Source organism: Trichomycterus rosablanca, chromosome 5, assembly GCF_030014385.1.
Source record: "Trichomycterus rosablanca isolate fTriRos1 chromosome 5, fTriRos1.hap1, whole genome shotgun sequence".
NCBI lineage: Eukaryota > Metazoa > Chordata > Actinopteri > Siluriformes > Trichomycteridae > Trichomycterus > Trichomycterus rosablanca.
The window spans coordinates 12,894,479-12,914,806 of record NC_085992.1 but is presented as its reverse complement, the minus strand read 5'-3'; the positions used below and the strand labels follow the sequence as shown (position 1 = coordinate 12,914,806).

At 40.6% G+C, this 20,328-nt stretch overlaps 1 long non-coding RNA gene across 1 annotated transcript in view; it reads left to right on the top strand.

Moving 5' to 3' along the window:
• Window positions 1-17,662, top strand: part of LOC134314345 (uncharacterized) — a 101,133-nt gene extending 83,471 nt beyond the window's left edge. Inside the window, exons 3-5 of the long non-coding RNA XR_010012373.1 lie at window positions 13,604-13,696; window positions 14,441-14,551; window positions 17,257-17,662. This is a non-coding gene — a long non-coding RNA (uncharacterized LOC134314345). The remainder of the gene's footprint in view (window positions 1-13,603; window positions 13,697-14,440; window positions 14,552-17,256) is intronic.
• The last annotated feature ends 2,666 nt before the right edge of the window (window positions 17,663-20,328 follow it).

Sequence of the window (20,328 nt, the reverse complement as noted above, 5' to 3'; positions counted from 1 at the left end):
TTTTTTCACAATTTTTTTACCATTTCTTTACAATTTTCTTTTTACATTTTTTTTTTTTTTTTTTTTTTGTGAACACTGACTCAGTCCCCAAAGGTACCATGTGACAGAACCCACGAAAGTGTTATCTTGTGGTGCTGGGCAACACCGGGTTCTTTGATGTCAACTTCACCAAGGTGGCAGGAAGCTGCAGACTGTACCACACTCTAGTGTAAGTGTCTGATAACAAAAGTGTGAATGTGGTGCACAGTGTTTGATGAAAGAACTATGGGTTCTTGCTGCATACTCATTTTGAGAACCCTTTGCTTCTATAACAACTTTGCTGTATTAGAAGAGCTTCAGTATTTTACCTTCTTCTAACAGTGTTGGATGGGGGATTGAGGTCAGAACTGTACAGGCCACACACAGTTCCTCCACACCAGACTTTAATAATGACAAACAATTTCTTCATAGAGTTACTTACATGCACAGGGGCTTTACCATGCTGAAAGATAAAAGAGCATTACCCAAAGTGTTACCACAGAGTTGAAATTTGCTAGAATGTTATTGTATGAGGAGAATTCAAAGGGATCTCCTATCAAATGGTAATGGTAAATGCATTATTATGACATTAAAGATGATGTTGCTCTGAAATCCAATAGTGGTGTGTTTTACACCACTTTACCTAATGCCTGGCATTCCAAATTGTGATCCAAAGCTTGTGGGCAGCTCCTGGTGAACAATCCTTTTGCCCACATTGTTTCAAGAGCCCGTTTGGAACTTGTTCGTGAGCATAACAACTAGGTACAGAAAGTCTTTTCACTATAGACTTATCACACTTATACATTTTTTGTTCTTTGAGCCCAGACATTTCTACCTTACAATAATAGCACTCAACTGGTGGGCTATCTATCTATCTATGATAGATTGATGATAGATAGATAGATAGATAGATAGATAGATAGATAGATAGATAGATAGATAGATAGATAGATAGATAGACAGACAGACAGACAGACAGACAGACAGACAGACAGACAGACAGACAGACAGTGTTCAATGATATCCCGACACTGAAGTGTTATACAGTGTAATCGCTCCTGGTACAAACAATCTCCTGAACCATACCTTCTGTCTGACTAGTAGATCATGGAGGGATTTATGCACCTGTTAGCAAAGGAAAATACTGCAATACTTCAACCCACTAGTTAGAATTGGTGTCCTCATCTTTTTGGCCATTATAGGTTGCTCCAGACTTGCACGCATTAATGCTCACATTCTTTTTCTCAGACTTAAAGGACCCCAGAGATAAATTTCCCCTCCTGTTCTTCCATCTGTAATAGATGGACCCCATGTGGGCTATAAAAGCCATGTATCCCATAATGCATCTCGCTCTAAGTGAGCAGCATTGGACAGCAAAAAATATAAAGAAACTACATTACAGCTATAAGACTAGTGTTGCTAATAAGTAAAACTAACTAAAGAAACTCCCGAGTAGCTACAAACTCAGCATGGCCAGCATGTCTATAGGCCTTGAGTTTATATCAAATACAAAACTACTGTTGTCCTTTTTTCTTTAGCCTTTAGCTCCCCCAAAACTTATTACAGATGTTCTGACCTATGTATGACTGTTTTCACCACTCAAAAATAATTAAAAAAAAATCTATGTAACTATTTTTATTAGGTATATTTTTTAAATAATATAGAAATTTTATAAAATTGAGACTAACAATAATGTCTGCTTTAAAATTCAGTGCAGTCGACCCTTGACTTACGAACTTAATTGGTTCCGAAGGGCTGTTTTTAAGTCAAAATGTTCGTTAGTTAAACCAATTTTTCCCATAAGAAATAATGTAAATAGAATTAATCCGTGCCAGACCTCCCAAACCACCCCCTTACCTAACCTTTCTAATGTCTTAAATTGTCTTTGTTGTTATAAATACAAGTATATTTTCTCTTAAATCTTAAATTATAGAACAGACATTCCTGTAATAAACAATAATACACAGTAGTACTGTACATAAAAAACACACATCACATTTCAGTACAGTACGTGTGCAGTACCATACACCCTAATACATTTCCTTCTTTTTTTTATAAAATGTATCTACCAGAAACAACAATAACTCTCATACTGTACTCACCATTTAAGTTGACATTTTTGGCTTGCAGGGAGGGAAGAGGGGGAGGAAGAATTGAAGGGGATTATTGTTTGGAAGGGAAGCCCGCTTCCAAAAGAACATCAGGAGTCATGTCTGAAGTTGTTTCTCTCCGCGGTTGAGTGTGCAAACCACTTCAGGCTCACTAGGGTTCGTTTTTTTTTACGACAAACTTGTCAATGTTGACTGTAATTTCCTTCTTTTTTTCAATAGTAATAGATTTATTCATTTTCTCACCACTACTCTGCAACTTCTTTGGGGCCATTTTGATAGTGAATTGTACAAAATTCACTAAAGTTCGCTCACTGTTTAAATATATACATATACAGTATATGTGTATGTATGTATGTGTGTATATACAGTATATACACATATATACACACACACATATATATATATATAGAGAGAGAGAGAGAGAGAGAGAGAGAGAGAGAGAGAGAGAGAGAGATTTGGAAGGAACAGAAACATCAATTGAAGCTTTCCTGACCAACAGCTGTGCCCAGCTTTTCACTGAGTGGGCACAAATTCCAAGGGTGGGAGTGGCTTTTGTTATGGTTAAAATAGGTTGTTGTTATAGTTAAAACAATTCACATAGAGGTCACTCCATTTTAATACTATTAGTTTTTCAAATGGGATGTCCAACATTGCTCATGGTCAGGTGTCTAAATACCTAGTGTTTTAATATATATGGAAATATGATCACATATCTGTAAATACATCATAAATATATCAGTTTTGTTTTTAAAACCCCATCCAGATGGAATAGATTGGGAGTAGAAATGGTGGTATAAAGAACATATGCAGCAAATCGCCTGCAGCTTCTCCTAGCATAGCAACAATAACTTTATTACACTCCAGGCTGACAGTACACACACACACACACACACACACATGGTTCGAGGTTTGGGCGCACAGCCAGAAAAAGAAAGGAGTTTCCATTCACCAATTGTTTACAGAGTGCAAATGGTGCAAATCCTAGAATAAGTAAATCATGAGCATCCCAAAACATTATTAGCTCGCCTGCTAGCCAGGAAAACTAAAAACAATAAAAATGTAGACTCCTGGTTAGAAAACTGGACCAGATATCAAATATCAAATCAAATTCCACTGCAGACAATACAGAGGTCATAAAATTTAAAAACAATAAGATACAGTCGACCCTTAAGTTATGAACGGTTTACCATACGAACCTTTCGGGTTGCAAACGATCTGTTTCAACTTAATGTACGTATTACAAACCGAAACTCACACGCGAACGAAACATGTGACATCACGGACAAGTGGACTCTCTCTCTCTCTCTCTCTCTCTCTCTCTCTCTCTATATATATACAGTGTATCACAAAAGTGAGTACACCCCTCACATTTCTGCAGATATTTAAGTATATCTTTTCATGGGACAACACTGACAAAATGACACTTTGACACAATGAAAAGTAGTCTGTGTGCAGCTTATATAACAGTGTAAATTTATTCTTCCCTCAAAATAACTCAATATACAGCCATTAATGTCTAAACCACCGGCAACAAAAGTGAGTACACCCCTAAGAGACTACACCCCTAAATGTCCAAATTGAGCACTGCTTGTCATTTTCCCTCCAAAATGTCATGTGATTTGTTAGTGTTACTAGGTCTCAGGTGTGCATAGGGAGCAGGTGTGTTCAATTTAGTAGTACAGCTCTCACACTCTCTCATACTGGTCACTGAAAGTTCCAACATGGCACCTCATGGCAAATAACTCTCTGAGGATCTTAAAAGACGAATTGTTGCGCTACATGAAGATGGCCAAGGCTACAAGAAGATTGCCAACACCCTGAAACTGAGCTGCAGCACAGTGGCCAAGATCATCCAGCGTTTTAAAAGAGCAGGGTCCACTCAGAACAGACCTCGCGTTGGTCGTCCAAAGAAGCTGAGTGCACGTGCTCAGCGTCACAGCCAACTGCTGTCTTTGAAAGATAGGCGCAGGAGTGCTGTCAGCATTGCTGCAGAGATTGAAAAGGTGGGGGGTCAGCCTGTCAGTGCTCAGATCATACGCCGCACACTACATCAAATTGGTCTGCATGGCTGTCACCCCAGAAGGAAGCCTCTTCTGAAGTCTCTACACAAGAAAGCCCGCAAACAGTTTGCTGAAGACATGTCAACAAAGGACATGGATTACTGGAACCATGTCCTATGGTCTGATGAGACCAAGATTAATTTGTTTGGTTCAGATTGTCTCAAGCATGTGTGGTGGAAATCAGGTGAGGAGTACAAAGATAAGTGTGTCATGCCTACAGTCAAGCATGGTGGTGGGAATGCCATGGTCTGGGGCTGCATGAGTGCAGCAGGTGTTGGGGAGTTACATTTCATTGAGGGACACATGAACTCCAATATGTACTGTGAAATACTGAAGCAGAGCATGATCCCCTCCCTCCGGAAACTGGGTCACAGGGCAGTGTTCCAGCATGATAATGACCCCAAACACACCTCTAAGACGACCACTGCTTTATTGAAGAGGCTGAGGGTAAAGGTGATGGACTGGCCAAGCATGTCTCCAGACCTAAACCCAATAGAACATCTTTGGGGAATCCTCAAGCGGAAGGTGGAGGAGCGCAAAGTCTCGAATATCCGCCAGCTCCGTGATGTCGTCATGGAGGAGTGGAAAAGCATTCCAGTGGCAACCTGTGAAGCTCTGGTAAACTCCATTCCCAGGAGAGTTAAGGCAGTTCTGGAAAATAATGGTGGCCACACAAAATATTGACACTTCAGGAACTTTCACTAAGGGGTGTACTCACTTTTGTTGCCGGTGGTTTAGACATTAATGGCTGTATATTGAGTTTTTTTGAGAGAAGAATCAATTTACACTGTTATATAAGCTGCACACAGACTACTTTTCATTGTGTCAAAGTGTCATTTTGTCAGTGTTGTCCCATGAAAAGATATACTTAAATATCTGCAGAAATGTGAGGGGTGTACTCACTTTTGTGATACACTGTATATATACAGTGTATCACAAAAGTGAGTACACCCCTCACATTTCTGCAAATATTTCATTATATCTTTTCATGGGACAACACTATAGACATGAAACTTGGATATAATTTAGAGTAGTCAGTGTACAGCTTGTATAGCAGTGTAGATTTACTGTCTTCTGAAAATAACTCAACACACAGCCATTAATGTCTAAATAGCTGGCAACATAAGTGAGTACACCCCACAGTGAACATGTCCAAATTGTGCCCAAATGTGTCGTTGTCCCTCCCTGGTGTCATGTGTCAAAATCCCAGGTGTAAATGGGGAGCAGGGCTGTTAAATTTGGTGTTTTGGGTACAATTCTCTCATACTGGCCACTGGATATTCAACATGGCACCTCATGGCTAAGAACTCTCTGAGGATGTGAGAAATAGAATTGTTGCTCTCCACAAAGATGGCCTGGGCTTTAAGAAGATTGCTAACACCCTGAAACTGAGCTACAGCATGGTGGCCAAGGTCATACAGCAGTTTTCCAGGACAGGTTCCATTCAGAACAGGCTTCGCCAGGGTCGACCAAAGAAGTTGAGTCCACGTGTTTGGCGTCATATCCAGAGGTTGGCTTTAAAAAATAGACACATGAGTGCTGCCAGCATTGCTGCAGAGGTTGAAGACGTGGGAGGTCAGCCTGTCAGTGCTCAGACCATACGCCGCACACTGCATCAACTTGGTCTGCATGGTCGTCATCCCAGAAGGAAGCTGACGCACAAGAAAGCCAGCAAACAGTTTGCTGAAGACAAGCAGTCCAAGAACATGGATTACTGGAATGCCCTGTGGTCTGACGAGACCAAGATAAACTTGTTTGGCTCAGATGGTGTCCAGCATGTGTGGCGGCGCCCTGGTGAGAAGTACCAAGACAACTGTATCTTGCCTACAGTCAAGCATGGTGGTGGTAGCATCATGGTCTTGGGCTGCATGAGTGTTGCTGGCCCTGGGGAGCTGCGGTTCATTGAGGGAAACATGAATTCCAACATGTACTGTGACATTCTGAAACAGAGCATGATCCCCTCCCTTCGAAAACTGGGCCTCATGGCAGTTTTCCAACAGGATAACGACCCCAAACACAACCTCCAAGATGACAACTGCCTTGCTGAGGAAGCTGAAGGTAAAGGTGATGGACTAAACCCAATTGAGCACCTGTGGCGCATCCTCAAGTGGAAGGTGGAGGAGTTCAAGGTGTCTAACATCCACCAGCTCCGTGATGTCATCATGGAGGAGTGGAAGAGGATTCCAGTAGCAACCTGTGCAGCTCTGGTGAATTCCATGCCCAGGAGGGTTAAGGCAGTGATAATAATGGTGGTCACACAAAATATTGACACTTTGGGCACAATTTGGACATGTTCACTGTGGGGTGTACTCACTTATGTTGCCAGCCATTTAGACATTAATGGCTGTGTGTTGAGTTATTTTCAGAAGACAGTAAATATACACTGCTATACAAGTTGTACACTAACTACTCTAAATTATATCCAAGTTTCATGTCTATAGTGTCGTCCCATGAAAAGATATAATAAAATATTTGCAGAAATGTGAGGGGTGTACTCACTTTTGTGATACACTGTATATATATATATATATATATATATATATATATATATACAGGGGTTGGACAAAATAACTGAAACACCTGGTTTTAGACCACAATAATTTATTAGTATGGTGTAGGGCCTCCTTTTGCGGCCAATACAGCGTCAATTCGTCTTGGAAATGACATATACAAGTCCTGCACAGTGGTCAGAGGGATTTTAAGCCATTCTTCTTGCAGGATAGTGGCCAGGTCACTACGTGATGCTGGTGGAGGAAAACGTTTCCTGACTCGCTTCTCCAAAACACCCCAAAGTGGCTCAATAATATTTAGATCTGGTGACTGTGCAGGCCATGGGAGATGTTCAATTTCACTTTCATGTTCATCAAACCAATCTTTCACCAGTCTTGCTGTGTGTATTGGTGCATTGTCATCCTGATACACGGCACCGCCTTCAGGATACAATGTTTGAACCATTGGATGCACATGGTCCTCCAGAATGGTTCGGTAGTCCTTGGCAGTGACGCGCCCATCTAGCACAAGTATTGGGCCAAGGGAATGCCATGATATGGCAGCCCAAACCATCACTGATCCACCCCCATGCTTCACTCTGGGCATGCAACAGTCTGGGTGGTACGCTTCTTTGGGGCTTCTCCACACCGTAACTCTCCCGGATGTGGGGAAAACAGTAAAGGTGGACTCATCAGAGAACAATACATGTTTCACATTGTCCACAGCCCAAGATTTGCGCTCCTTGCACCATTGAAACCGACGTTTGGCATTGGCACGAGTGACCAAAGGTTTGGCTATAGCAGCCCGGCCGTGTATATTGACCCTGTGGAGCTCCCGACGGACAGTTCTGGTGGAAACAGGAGAGTTGAGGTGCACATTTAATTCCGTGATTTGGGCAGCCGTGGTTTTATGTTTTTTGGATACAATCCGGGTTAGCACCCGAACATCCCTTTCAGACAGCTTCCTCTTGCGTCCACAGTTAATCCTGTTGGATGTGGTTTGTCCTTCTTGGTGGTATGCTGACATTACCCTGGATACCGTGGCTCTTGATACATCACAAAGACTTGCTGTCTTGGTCACAGATGCGCCAGCAAGACGTGCACCAACAATTTGTCCTCTTTTGAACTCTGGTATGTCACCCATAATGTTGTGTGCATTGCAATATTTTGAGCAAAACTGTGCTCTTACCCTGCTAATTGAACCTTCACACTCTGCTCTTACTGGTGCAATGTGCAATTAATGAAGATTGGCCACCAGACTGGTCCAATTTAGCCATGAAACCTCCCACACTAAAATGACAGGTGTTTCAGTTATTTTGTCCAACCCCTGTATATATATACTGTTAATATATATATATATATATAGAGAGAGAGAGAGATGGTCAGTATGTTTTCACTTAGACCCATATTCTATCAGCTCCACTTACCACATAGAAGCACTTTGTAGTTCTACAATTACTGACTGTAGTTCATCTGTTTTTTTGCATGCTTTGTTAGCCCCCTTTCATATCAGGTATTGTTTGGGTGGTGGATGATTCTCAGCACTGCAATGACATGGTGGTGGTGTGTTAGTGTGTGTGTGGTGCTGGTATGAGTGGATCAGACACATCAGCGCTGATTGAGTTTTTAAACACCTCACTGTCACTGCTGGACTGAGAATAGTCCACCAACCAAAAATATCCAGTCAACAGCGGCCTGTGGTCAGCGTCCTGTGACCACTGGTGAAGGGGTAGAAGATGACCAACTCAAACAGCAGCAATAGATGAGTGATCGTCTCTGACTTTACATCTACAAGGTGGACCAACTAGGTAGGAGTGTCTAATAGAGTGGACAGTGAGTGGACACGGTATTTAAAAACTTCATCAGCGCTGCTGTGTCTGATCCACTCATACCAGCACAACACACACTAACACACCACAGTGTGCAGTGCTGAGAATGATCCACCACCTAAATTATACCTGCTCTGTTGTGGTCCTGTGAGAGTCCTGACCATTGAAGAACAGCATGAAAGGGGGCTAACAAAGCATGCAGAGAAACAGATGGACTACAGTCAGTAATTGTAGAACTACAAAGTGCTCCTATATGGTAAGTGGAGCTGATAAAATGGACAGTGAGTGTGTGTGTGTGTGTGTGTGTGTGTGTGTGTGTGTGTGTGTGTGTGTGTGTGTGTGTGTGTGTGTGTGTGTGTGTGTGTGAAAGAGATAAATGGATGGATAGATAGATAGATAGAAAGATAGAGAGAGACTGTTTTCCATAATTTCTTGCACACATTTCATCGATCTGCCCTTGGCAGGACTGTTCTGGATTTAACACGATTTCTGTACATAATCACAACAATAATCTTCTCTTTGGAGCTCCGCCAGCATGAAAATATAGGGCAACACACACACACACACATGCTCGAAATTCCTTATGATGGCAATCAGGCTTTCAATCTGCTCTGTGGCTTGTCATAAAATTTTTAAAAAAAAATCACTACTACTTACTTGTTGCATCATTCTACAGTACATCTACATCGCATGACCTAAAGTATTTAAACACCCCTCCAAATTATTGAGTTCAGGTGTTTCAGCCAAAAACATTGCTAACATGTAGAATCTATGATTTAAATTTGGTGTGGAGGAACTCAAGTAGCCTGCACAATCACCAACCTCAGTCCCATGGAACACTTATGAGATGAATTGGAATACCAGGCCTTCTTGGCCAACAACAGTACCCAACCTCACAGATGTTCTTTATTGACTAAACTGCTTCAAAATCAGTTTAAAGCCTTCCCAGAGTGCAGTGCATTTTTCATTTAGAGAGTGGTCCAGAGCGGGACAGTGGTAGCCTAGTGGGTAGAGCTTTGGACTATCAATTGAAAGGCATCTCTTTCCTCCAAGGGCGCAGTACGTTGGCTGACCCTGCACTCTCACCTCAGGTTCCAAACATTGGGACAGTGGTAGCCTAGTGGGTAGAGCTTTGGGCTATCAACCGGAAGATTGGCGGTTCAAATCCAGGCTCTGCTATGCAGCCACTGTTGGGTCCTTGAGCAAGACCCTTAACCCTCTCTGCTCCAGGGGCGCCGTACGATGGCTGGGATATGCGAAGAAAGAATTTAATTGTATTGTACACTTGTATATGTATATATGACAAATAAAGTATATCTATCTATCTATCTATCTATCTATCTATCTATCTAAACAAGCTGGGATATGCAAAAATGTCATTATATGTACAGTATATATGAGCATTCTATTTTATTTCTGCCAATTTATACAAGACGTTTCACCCAGATCATCATGGGTGGTTTTAACAGGATGGTCCATTGTGATCTAGAGAAATGCAGCAGTGATGTGGAGAGCAGGGATTACTGTTGTGACTTTAGCAGAAATGTAATTTCCTGGTACTTGTATTCTTTTTCACCTCCTTGGTGGACTATGGTGCTAAATGTGTAGACAGCATTGTGGATTGATAATTCTATCTTTATGCTTCTCATTTAGGACCTTTCTAAAATATAATGCATGGTTCACACTAGGAATCCAGACCAGGATCTGTAGTGACAGCGTTTATTATGTAAAAACACACAAAAAAAATACATCCACACCCGCACAGACACGCAGATCCTGCTCCTGACCTTCAACCATCCGACCCCTGCTGGACAGGGATGTTTTTCCTGCTTCCTGTTTGGAATGTGAAATGGTCACTGTTACGGAAACAAGATCGGCAAGTAGGAAGTGATCTCACAGCACCTGCACTGACAAGGTTGAGGCACATACACAAACGGGGATAGATTTCCCATGCAGCTGTGAGTAATAGGAAGTGATGGAGATCTGTGTGTTGTTCCCACACTGTTGCAGTTTAGTGTAGGCCCTTGTTTTGTTGTTTTTGTCTTTTTTATGGTCTTAATTTCTCAACATACAATAATAAATTAAGATATTTAATAAACAATAATGTTATATATATATATATATATATATATATATATATATATACATATATATATACGATCAGCCATAACATTAAAACCGCCTCCTTGTTTCTGCACTCATTTTCCTATTTATTAGCTCCACTCGCCATATTGAAGCACTTTGTAGTTCTACAATTACTGACTGTAGTCCATCTGTTTCTCTACATACTTTTTTACACTGCTTTCACCCTGTTCTTCAATGGTCAGGACCACTACAGAGCAGGAATTATTTAGGTGGTGGGTCATTCTCAGCACTGCAGTGACACTGACATGGTGGTGGTGTGTTAGTGTGTGTTATGCAGGTATGAGTGGATCAGACACAGCAGCGCTGCTGGAGTTTTTAAATACCGTGTCCACTCACTGTCCACTCTATTAGACACTCCTACCTGGTTGGTCCACCTTGTAGATGTAAAGTCAGAGACGATCGCTCATCTATTGCTGCTGTTCGAGTTGATCATCTTCTAGACCTTCATCTTTGGTCACAGGACGCTGCCTACGAGGCACTGTTTGCTGGATATTTTTGTTTGGTGGACTACTCTCAGTCCAGCAGTGACAGTGAGGTGTTTAAAAACTCCATCAGCATTGCTGTGTCTGATCCACTCATACCAGCACAACACACACTAACACACCACCACCATGTCAGTGTCACTGCAGTGCTAAGAATGATCCACCACCTAAATAATACCTGCTCTGTAGTGGTCCTGGGAGAGTCCTGACCATTGAAGAACAGGGTGAAAGGGGGCTAACAAAGCATCCAGAGAAACAGATGGACTACAGTCAGTAATTGTAGAACTACAAAGTGCTTCTATATGGTAAGTGGAGCTGATAAAATGGACAGTGAGTGTAGAAACAAGGAGGTGGTTTTAATGTTATGGCTGATCGGTGTATATATATATATAGATATATATATATATATATTTTTTTTTTTTTTTTCGTTCTGGGTTTGAATCTCAGTGGTGCTATATACCAGCCAGGGATCCACACAGACATGATTGCCTATGTCTGAGGTGTGGGATGGCTGAAGCCCTATGATGGATTAGTGCCCTGTTGAGGGTGTTCCTGCCTTGCGCCCAGTGTTTTCTGACCCTCCAAGTACCTGACCAGGTTAATGAAGATAAAAAAAAGAAAGTAAATGAGCATTATGTATGGAGGCTTTATTATACTGCAATATCAGAACAGCATTATGTTAGTACCATAGGGTGAACCTGCTTCTGTAATGTTTCCTCATACTTGTGGGCTGTTTTACACTCTATGGCCTGGTCAAACACTTGGGCAGACAACAGATACAGTTGGCCCTGTCTGTAAAGGGCGGCCGATCCATAACTACGCCCAACTTCACCTCCAGTCATCCTGACTCTTTTTCGCCACTGTGGTTGGATGGCGAGGGAAGATCCAATTCACACTGCAAGTCAGCTTCATCATTGATGAAAAGAACAGGCAAACCAACTGGTGAAAAAAAGTTATTGCCCCCTTTTCTCTGCTTTCTCTTTTTGTTTGTGCTTTATCTTGACTGGCAACAAACTTTAGTCCAAACTTAAGGAGCAAAGGGATCTTGAGAATGGAAGCCTGTACTCAATGTAAAGCTTGACTTGATAGTTTTCGAATGAGATTTAACCATCAGGACAAATGTCCGCTCAGTTCAAGGGGAAAGTTTGGGTTATCCCCCAAACCTTGGCAAAAGAGCACTGTTCCATGTATTTTTTTAATGGGTGCGTTCAACCCAGACAGATTTATATGGGCACAAAAAAGAAGGCAGCTGTAGTCAATCATGTACGTTTTTTTACTTAGACAAAGTGTTGAAATCACTCAGTCACAGAAAAAGAATTTCAAAAAGTGCCATGATGTACTGTACATGATACATACAAGCGTACGGAATGCAAACTTTGTATGTGCTCATGGTCATGTCCCGTCCTGTATGTGATCCTACTTCCTCATTTGTAACAACTGTTTCCTCTATCTGTCAGCATTAGAAGTGAACTCTCCTCCTGAACTCTGCTCATTGCTCAGCAGTTAAGTAACACATTAGCATGTATACACAGGTTTGTGGTATGAATTTCCCATGTGATCATGTGGGTTATGTGTCATCTGGCAATGGATGTCATGCTTCCTGTTCTAGTTCTTACCTGGTATTGGATATGCGTGCATCCATGCGTTATAAGTACTGCAGTGTACAGTCGATATGAATAACAAGTTATGGATGAGGTAAGCATGAGTGGGTGACACCTTTTCAGACAGTTTCTGGTGCACATGTAGCGTGTCATTTCCTGTCAGAGGAAGCTATGCTGTTTGCTCAAAGCAAGAACACCATCAGGGTCGTGCCAGTTAAAACGACCTTCAGAAAACTTGATGTCTGTTCCTTACGTCATGTCACAATAAGGAAATCTGCGTAGTGTTCTGTATTAATGTATATCCTGATCGAGGTTGTGCTGGGTCCAGAGCCTACTCAGAAATTTGGCACAGGGCAGAACTCCAATACATTCAAATTATTACCTGTTTACTCACAATTTTAAAGTAGCCAATTCACCTACTGGCAACTCATCACAGTAAGTGACCAGAGGAAAGGTTTGAACCCAGATTCACAAGACACTAGAACTATCAATCACCTACAATACTGACTGCTGGGCTACTGTTCCACCCTCAGTTTCTATCATTTCGTATCAGTCGTATATAAGTTCAGTAAACTCATCACAGTCAGGGTCTCACACAATTGTGCCAATTTTAAAAAAAAGTAGCCAATTCACCTACTGGAACTTCTCACAGTCAGTGACCCGAGGAAAGGTTTGAACCCACATGGTGCTAATCTAAGGATCACTTCCTATCACACCTATTGACTTAATTTCTTAGTACCATAAATGTCGTGTGTGTTCTTCCATATGATCTAATAATCTGCCCACTCTGTTCTTAATATAAGTTTGTTGATATTTAATTAAAGGTTAATCATTTATTCATTGTCACTAACCGCTTCATTTTGATTAGGGTCACAGTGGGTCTGTGATGATTGAAAAACACTTGGATTAAGTATGGAATACATCCTGGAGAGGCGTCAATCCATTACAGGGCAACACACAGGTACACCATTACTTACTCACATACTTACACCGATCAGACATAACATTATGACCACCTTCCTACTATTGTGTTGGTCCCCCCTTTTGCTGCAAAAACAGCCCTGCAACTGTGATGCACTGTGTATTCTGACACCTTTCTATAAGAACCAGCATTAACTTCTTCAGCAATTTGAGCTACAGTAGCTCGTCTGTTGGATCGGACCACACGGGCCAGCCTTCACTCCCCACGTGCATCAATGAGCCTTGGCCGCCTTGGACCACTTTTAATAGGTACTGACCACTGCAGATCAGGAACACCCCACAAGAGCTGCAGTTTTGGAGATGCTCTGACCCAGTCGTCTAGCCATCACAATTTGGCCCTTGTCAAACTCACTCAAATTCTGACGCTTGTTCATTTTTCCTGCTTCTAACACATCAACTTTGAGGATAAAATGTTCACTTGCTGCCTAATATATCCCACCCACTAACAGGTGCCATGATGAAGAGATAATCAGTGTTATTCACTTCACCTGTCAGTGGTCATAATGTTATTGTGGTCATAATGTTATGCCTAGTCGGTGTACATATAGGTAAAATCAAGAGTAATTCAATTTCTATACTCTGTTTATATGAAGAATGACTTAAATAATGTGATACATATACAGTTTTATACATTTAATTAAAAAATACAGAAAATGTACTCTGGGTGTTTAGATGTAACTGCATTGCTTTACACACTGAACACGTAATCTTTGTATCTTGTCAGGCTTAAGCGGGTGTGTTGGGGCATTTCCTGTTTCCTGTAGGATGAGTCGTCATGTTGCAGATGCTCTAAGGGGCGAGGGAGGAACTTTCTGTCACCTAGACAAAAGAGCAGGTCAGAAACGAGAGCAAAGGGGGAAGGACAACAAGAAATGAATAGATAGATTAGTGGATGGATGGTTGGATGGATGGATGAATATACATTGATCAGCCATAACATTAAAACCACCTCCTTGTTTCTACACACATTGTCCATTTTATCAGCTCCACTTACCATATACAGTACCAGTCAAAAGTTTGGACACACTTTTCCATTCAATTGAATGGAGAAGTGTGTCCAAACTTTTGACTGGTACTGTAGAAGCACTTTGTATTTCTACAATTACTGACTGTAGTCCATCTGTTTCTCTGCATGCTTTGTTAGCCCCCTTTCATGCTGTTCTTTAATGGTCAGGACTCTCCCAGGACCACTACAGAGCAGGTATTAATTGGGTGGTGGATCATTCTCAGCACTGCAGTGACAATGACATGGTGGTGGTGTGTTAGTGTGTGTTGTGCTGGTATGAGTGGATAAGACACAACAGCGCTGATGGAGTTTTTAAACACCTCACTGTCCCTGCTGGACTGAGAATAGTCCACCAACCAAATAAAAATTATATATATATATATATATATATATATATATATATATATATATATATATATATATATATATATACAGTATATGTTATGGCTGATTGGTGTATAACTACATAGACATAACAGATGAAGAGACAGAACATGGAGAAACAGCTACATTCATACTTTAATCTTGTTTTTAATGTGCGTATACGAGAGTGTTGCCTCACATCGCAGTCCAGCTGATAAAAAAGCTGAAAGCCATTAAACTAAACAGAGTAGCTGTAATCTGTTATGCTTACTTACAGAGATAAGTAGGTTATTTGCTGGATGTTTTATTGTTTCTGCTTGTAAAACCTGAATGAATTTCAAATTACCAGTTAGATGTTGGCTGGCTGTGCCAACTTTGCAAAGCAAAATGAACAGCTGAGTGTTTAAGCAGCAATACATTCTCAATAGGATAAGAGTAAAAGGCTTTATTATTATTATTATTATTATTACAGTGGTACCTTGAAACTTAACGTCAGTTGGTTCTGGGAGTGGCTTTGAGTTGAAAAGGCGTTGAGTTTTAAGGTATTTTTTCCCATAAGGATGTATGGGAAACCTGTTAATGCGTTTTATGGTCCTTTGGAACTGCATATGTTTTAAGTTATTTTAAAAATATGGGGTTGTTTTTGACACATATACACAAAAAATAACACAAATAGAATATAAAAACACTGAAATACAATTTAAAAAAAAGTTAGAAATCAATTAAAAAATACAATAAAACCTGCACTTTACCTTTACTTCTTTGTTTTCTTATGCTCCTTAATTAGTGGAGAGAACTTTTGAGCAGTAATAATTAAGAGAGGTTTAGTGTTTCTATGTCATTCTTTTAATACATTGTCACATTAAGCTTTTTTTTTGTGATGTGTTTTAGACTTTCGGAAAAGCTGATTCTTACAATTTCTCAGCCCCCCGAGTTGTAAAACAAGTTTAAAAGTGAAACAGGTGAAAATCCAGATAAACACAGATATATGTGGATGCTTGTGAATTTGACAGATATTCTACACAAATGCAGATTCATCTCATGTTCGCACTTTGATGACGTTTTACCGCACTGCTCAAGCCGAGTGCTGAAAAAGCAGCAGTCGTGCACACGTTGAGTTTAAGGATACAAATTTCTACCACTGTATTATTATTAAGTGCCGTCAACTAAATATATGGATCCTGTTTCTCCAGAACATCGTTTCTTAATGGCTTGTTCATTATTCTTCTAATTGTATCCATCCCAGCAGTTAGCATAATTAAAACCATACACATACCTATTTTAATACAGACTTTCATGTTATATTGCAACACTGGTTATGTTGAAATAAGAAAATTTCTATTAATAAGCCTTATTGTAACTAATATTTACAGTGTATGTAAGGCTAAAGGTTTCAGTTTCAGGTTAAAACTTGCACCTTTTCACACCTTTGTATGCGCAAATGTGTTTTAGCAATGGTAGCAAACAAACAGCACTTTCAGATTCCTCCCACAATTCAATTGTATAAACATCTGTCTGTCCATCTCATTCTTTCTCTATCTCTATCTGAACTTCTACGGAATCTACTCCAAAACATCACGTACTTCACCCTGAAATGCATTCCTCACGGCTCCAGCCCTATATGTGTAACTTCTGGCTCAAATATAGATTACATTCTTTCATTCTTAAAAATGTGGTTGGAGTAAATTCATCCACAGAGCTCAAACCAAACAACATCAGTGTAAATAACATTCCAGAGATAAGTGACAGACTCTTCACTGTTTGACGTGCTATCTGACATTCTTTATGTTATCTAGAATGCTTAAATGCACTGACTCGAAATCTGTGACTGTGTGTGCACATTTTCTTTCTTTATGGGACATGCATAGCAATAAAACTGTCAGACTATGGAAAAGCGTTCATTTTATTTCACAAAAGTCAGGAGTTTGAGCTTAGAAGAAGAGACAAGCTTTCTGAAACCTTTTTATATTATTGATTTTATGCACCTATTACCAAATAGTGTTTCTGAAACACCTAAACTTACCAATTAGGCATCGATTTAGTTTGGCCTTAAAGTGTTCCTTGTGACTTATATACACAAAAACCCTTGTTTTTAAGCAGCATTGTGGTGCAGGAAACACTAACATGGGTCCTGAGAACCTGAGTTTAATCCTTGTCCCCACTCCCTGTAGGTAGGTAGGTGGGTCCAGAAGGTATGTCTGGAAGGAAGGAAGGAAGGTCCAGAGGGAAGGAAGGAAGGTAGGTAGGTCCAGGAGGAAGGAAAGTAGGTCCAGAAGGAAGGAAGGCAGGTAGGTCCAGAAGGAAGGACGGTAGGTCCAGAAAAAAGGAAGGTAGGTCCAGAAGGAAGGTAGGTAGGTCCAGAAGGAAGGAAGGAAGGTAAGTCCAGAGGGAAAAAAAGTTCCAGAAGGAAGGTCCAGACGGAAGGAAGGTAGGTTCAGAAAGAAGGAAGGACGATAGGTCTGGAAGGAAGGAAGGTATGTCCAGAAGGAAGTAAGGAAGGTAGGTCCAGAAAAAAGGAAGGTAGCTCCAAAAGGAAGGAAGGTCCAGAAGGAAGGAAGGAAGGTAGGTAGGTCCGGAGGGAAGGAAGGTAGGTCCACATGGAAGGAAGGAAGGTAGGTCCAGAAAGAAGGTAGGTCCAGATAAAAGGAAAGAAGGTAGGTCCAGAAAGAAGGAAATAAGGTAGGTTTCAGGAAAAGTAAGGTAGGTCCAAAAGGAAGGAAGGTATCTCCAGAAAGAAAGCAAGAAAGAAAGAAAGAAAGAAAGAAAGAAAGAAAGAAAGAAAGAAAGAAAGAAAGAAAGAAAGAAAGAAAGAAAGAAAGAAAGAAAGAAAGAAAGAAAGAAAGAAAGAAAGAAAGAAAGAAAGAAAGAAAGAAAGAAAGAAAGAAAGAAAACAGCAAGAAAGAAAACAGAAAGAAAGAAGGAAAGAAAACAGAAAGAAAGAAGGAAAGAAAACAGAAAGAAAGAAGGAAAGAAAACAGAAAGAAAGAAAGAAAACAGAAAGAAAGAAAGAAAACAGAAAGAAAGAAGGAAAAAAACAGAAAGAAAGAAAGAAAACAGAAGGAAAGAAGGAAAAAAACAGAAAGAAAGAAAGACGTGTAATCTGTAATCGGTAAGTATTGTACCCAGCATATGCAGGACAAATGAAATTAGAACGAGTGATAATGATCAGAGCTCAGCGATGGTTGGTGCAGGATAATGGAGTTGAACAGGAATCGATGTGTGGTCCTGAATGTTCATTAAGAGGTGAAAGGTTAACCGATTAAAGGTGACCTTAGTCATTAAAGTCAGAGTTCAACCTTTAATGGAATTAAACTCCTGTGCTAGCAAAGCACGGCTACAGATTAGCGCTCACATGTGGTCCAGGGAAAGAAAGCGGATCATTTTAACAGGTTTAACTCTGACTTCGGGCCCTGAAGAAGCTGAACAGCATGTCCTGCAGCTGGTCGAGTTTCATCCTTCATTCATCATCTGTGACAGGTCTCCATGTGTTGTGCCATGTACACAGCTTCAGCTTGATAAACCGGTCCTGCTTAATCACATAGCAATGGAATTAAATTACAAATACATCTGGGAATTTACAGCTCCAAAGTATTGGCACCCCATGTTTGGAACTTGCCCAATAGCACCATGTCTTCTTCTAAACAATGTTAGATGAGATTCCAGACCAATGTTATTGCTAAAGATTCCATGTCATTTGTGACAACTCCTGGACTCTTTGGTATTTCATGGCTGGTATATCTCTAGAACTCTAGGCTCTTGTGGTACTTCATGGAGTTCTTTGATCTTCATGGTTGGTATATCTCTAGAACTTGTAGACTCTTATAATACTTCATGGAGTTCCTCATTTTACATGGCTGGTATATCTCTGGAACTTCATGGAGTTCTTTGATCTTCATGACTAGTATATCTCTGTAACTTTAGGCTCCTAAGATACTTCATGGAGTCCCTTGTTGTTTATGGCTGATATATCCCTGGTAGTCTAGGCTCCTCTGGTTACTTATGATGTCTTTTGTTCTTCGTGGTTGATACATTCCTGTAACCGTAGGCTAATATGGTACTTCATGAAGTTCCTTGTTCTACATAACTGATATATCTCTGAAACTTCAGGCTCCTACGGTACTTCATGGAGTCCCTTGTTTTTATGGCTGATTTATCCCTGGTACTTTAGACCTTTATGGTACTTCATGGAGTTCCTTGTTCTACATGGCTGGTATATCTCTGGAACTTCACTCTCCTACGATACTTCATGGAGGCCCTTGTTCTTTATGGCTGATATATCTTTGGTACTTTAGACTCTCATGGTACTTCATGGGGTCCTTTCATCTTTATGGCTGCTATATCTCTAGAACTATTGGCCCTTATGGTACTTCATGGAGTCTCTTGTTCTTTATGGCTGGTATAACTCTAGAAGTCTATGCTCCTATGGTACTTAATGGAGTTCCTTGCTCTTCATGGCTGGTATATCTTTGGAGCTTTAGGCTCTTATGATACATTATGGAGTTCCTTGTTCTACATGGTTGATACATCCCTGTAACCCTAGGCTAATATGTTACTTTATGGAGTCCCTTATTCTACATGGCTGATATACCCCTGGTACTCTAGGCTCCTGCAGTACCTCATGGAGTTTCTTGTTCTACATGGCTGGTATATCTCAGGTACTTTAGACTCTTATGGTACTTCATGGAGTTCCTTGTTCTACATAGCTGATATATCCCTGGTACTCTAGGCTCCTGCAGTACCTCATGGAGTCCCTTGTTCTACATGGCTGGTATATTTCTGGAATTTTAGACTGCTCTGGCACCTTATGGAGTCTCTTGTTCTACATGGCTGGTATATCTTTGGAGCTTTAGGCTCCTAAGATACTTCATGCAGTTCCTTGTTCTACAAAGCTGATATATCCCTGGTACTCTAGGCTCCTGCAATACTTCATTGTGTTCCTTGTTCTTTATAGCTGGTTTATTCCTGTAACTCTTGGCTCTAATGATACTTTATAAAGTCCCTTGTTCTTTATGGTTGATACATCCATGTACCTCTAAACTCTTACGATACTTCATGGAGTTCCTTTGTTCTTCATGGCTGGTATATCTCTGGTACTTTAGACTCTTATGGTACTTCATGGAGTCCCTTGTTCTTCATGGCTGAAATATCCCTGCCAATCTAGGCTCTTATGATACTGCATGATGTTTCTTGTTCTACATGGCTTGTCTATCTTTGGAACATTAGGCTCGTATGATACATTATGG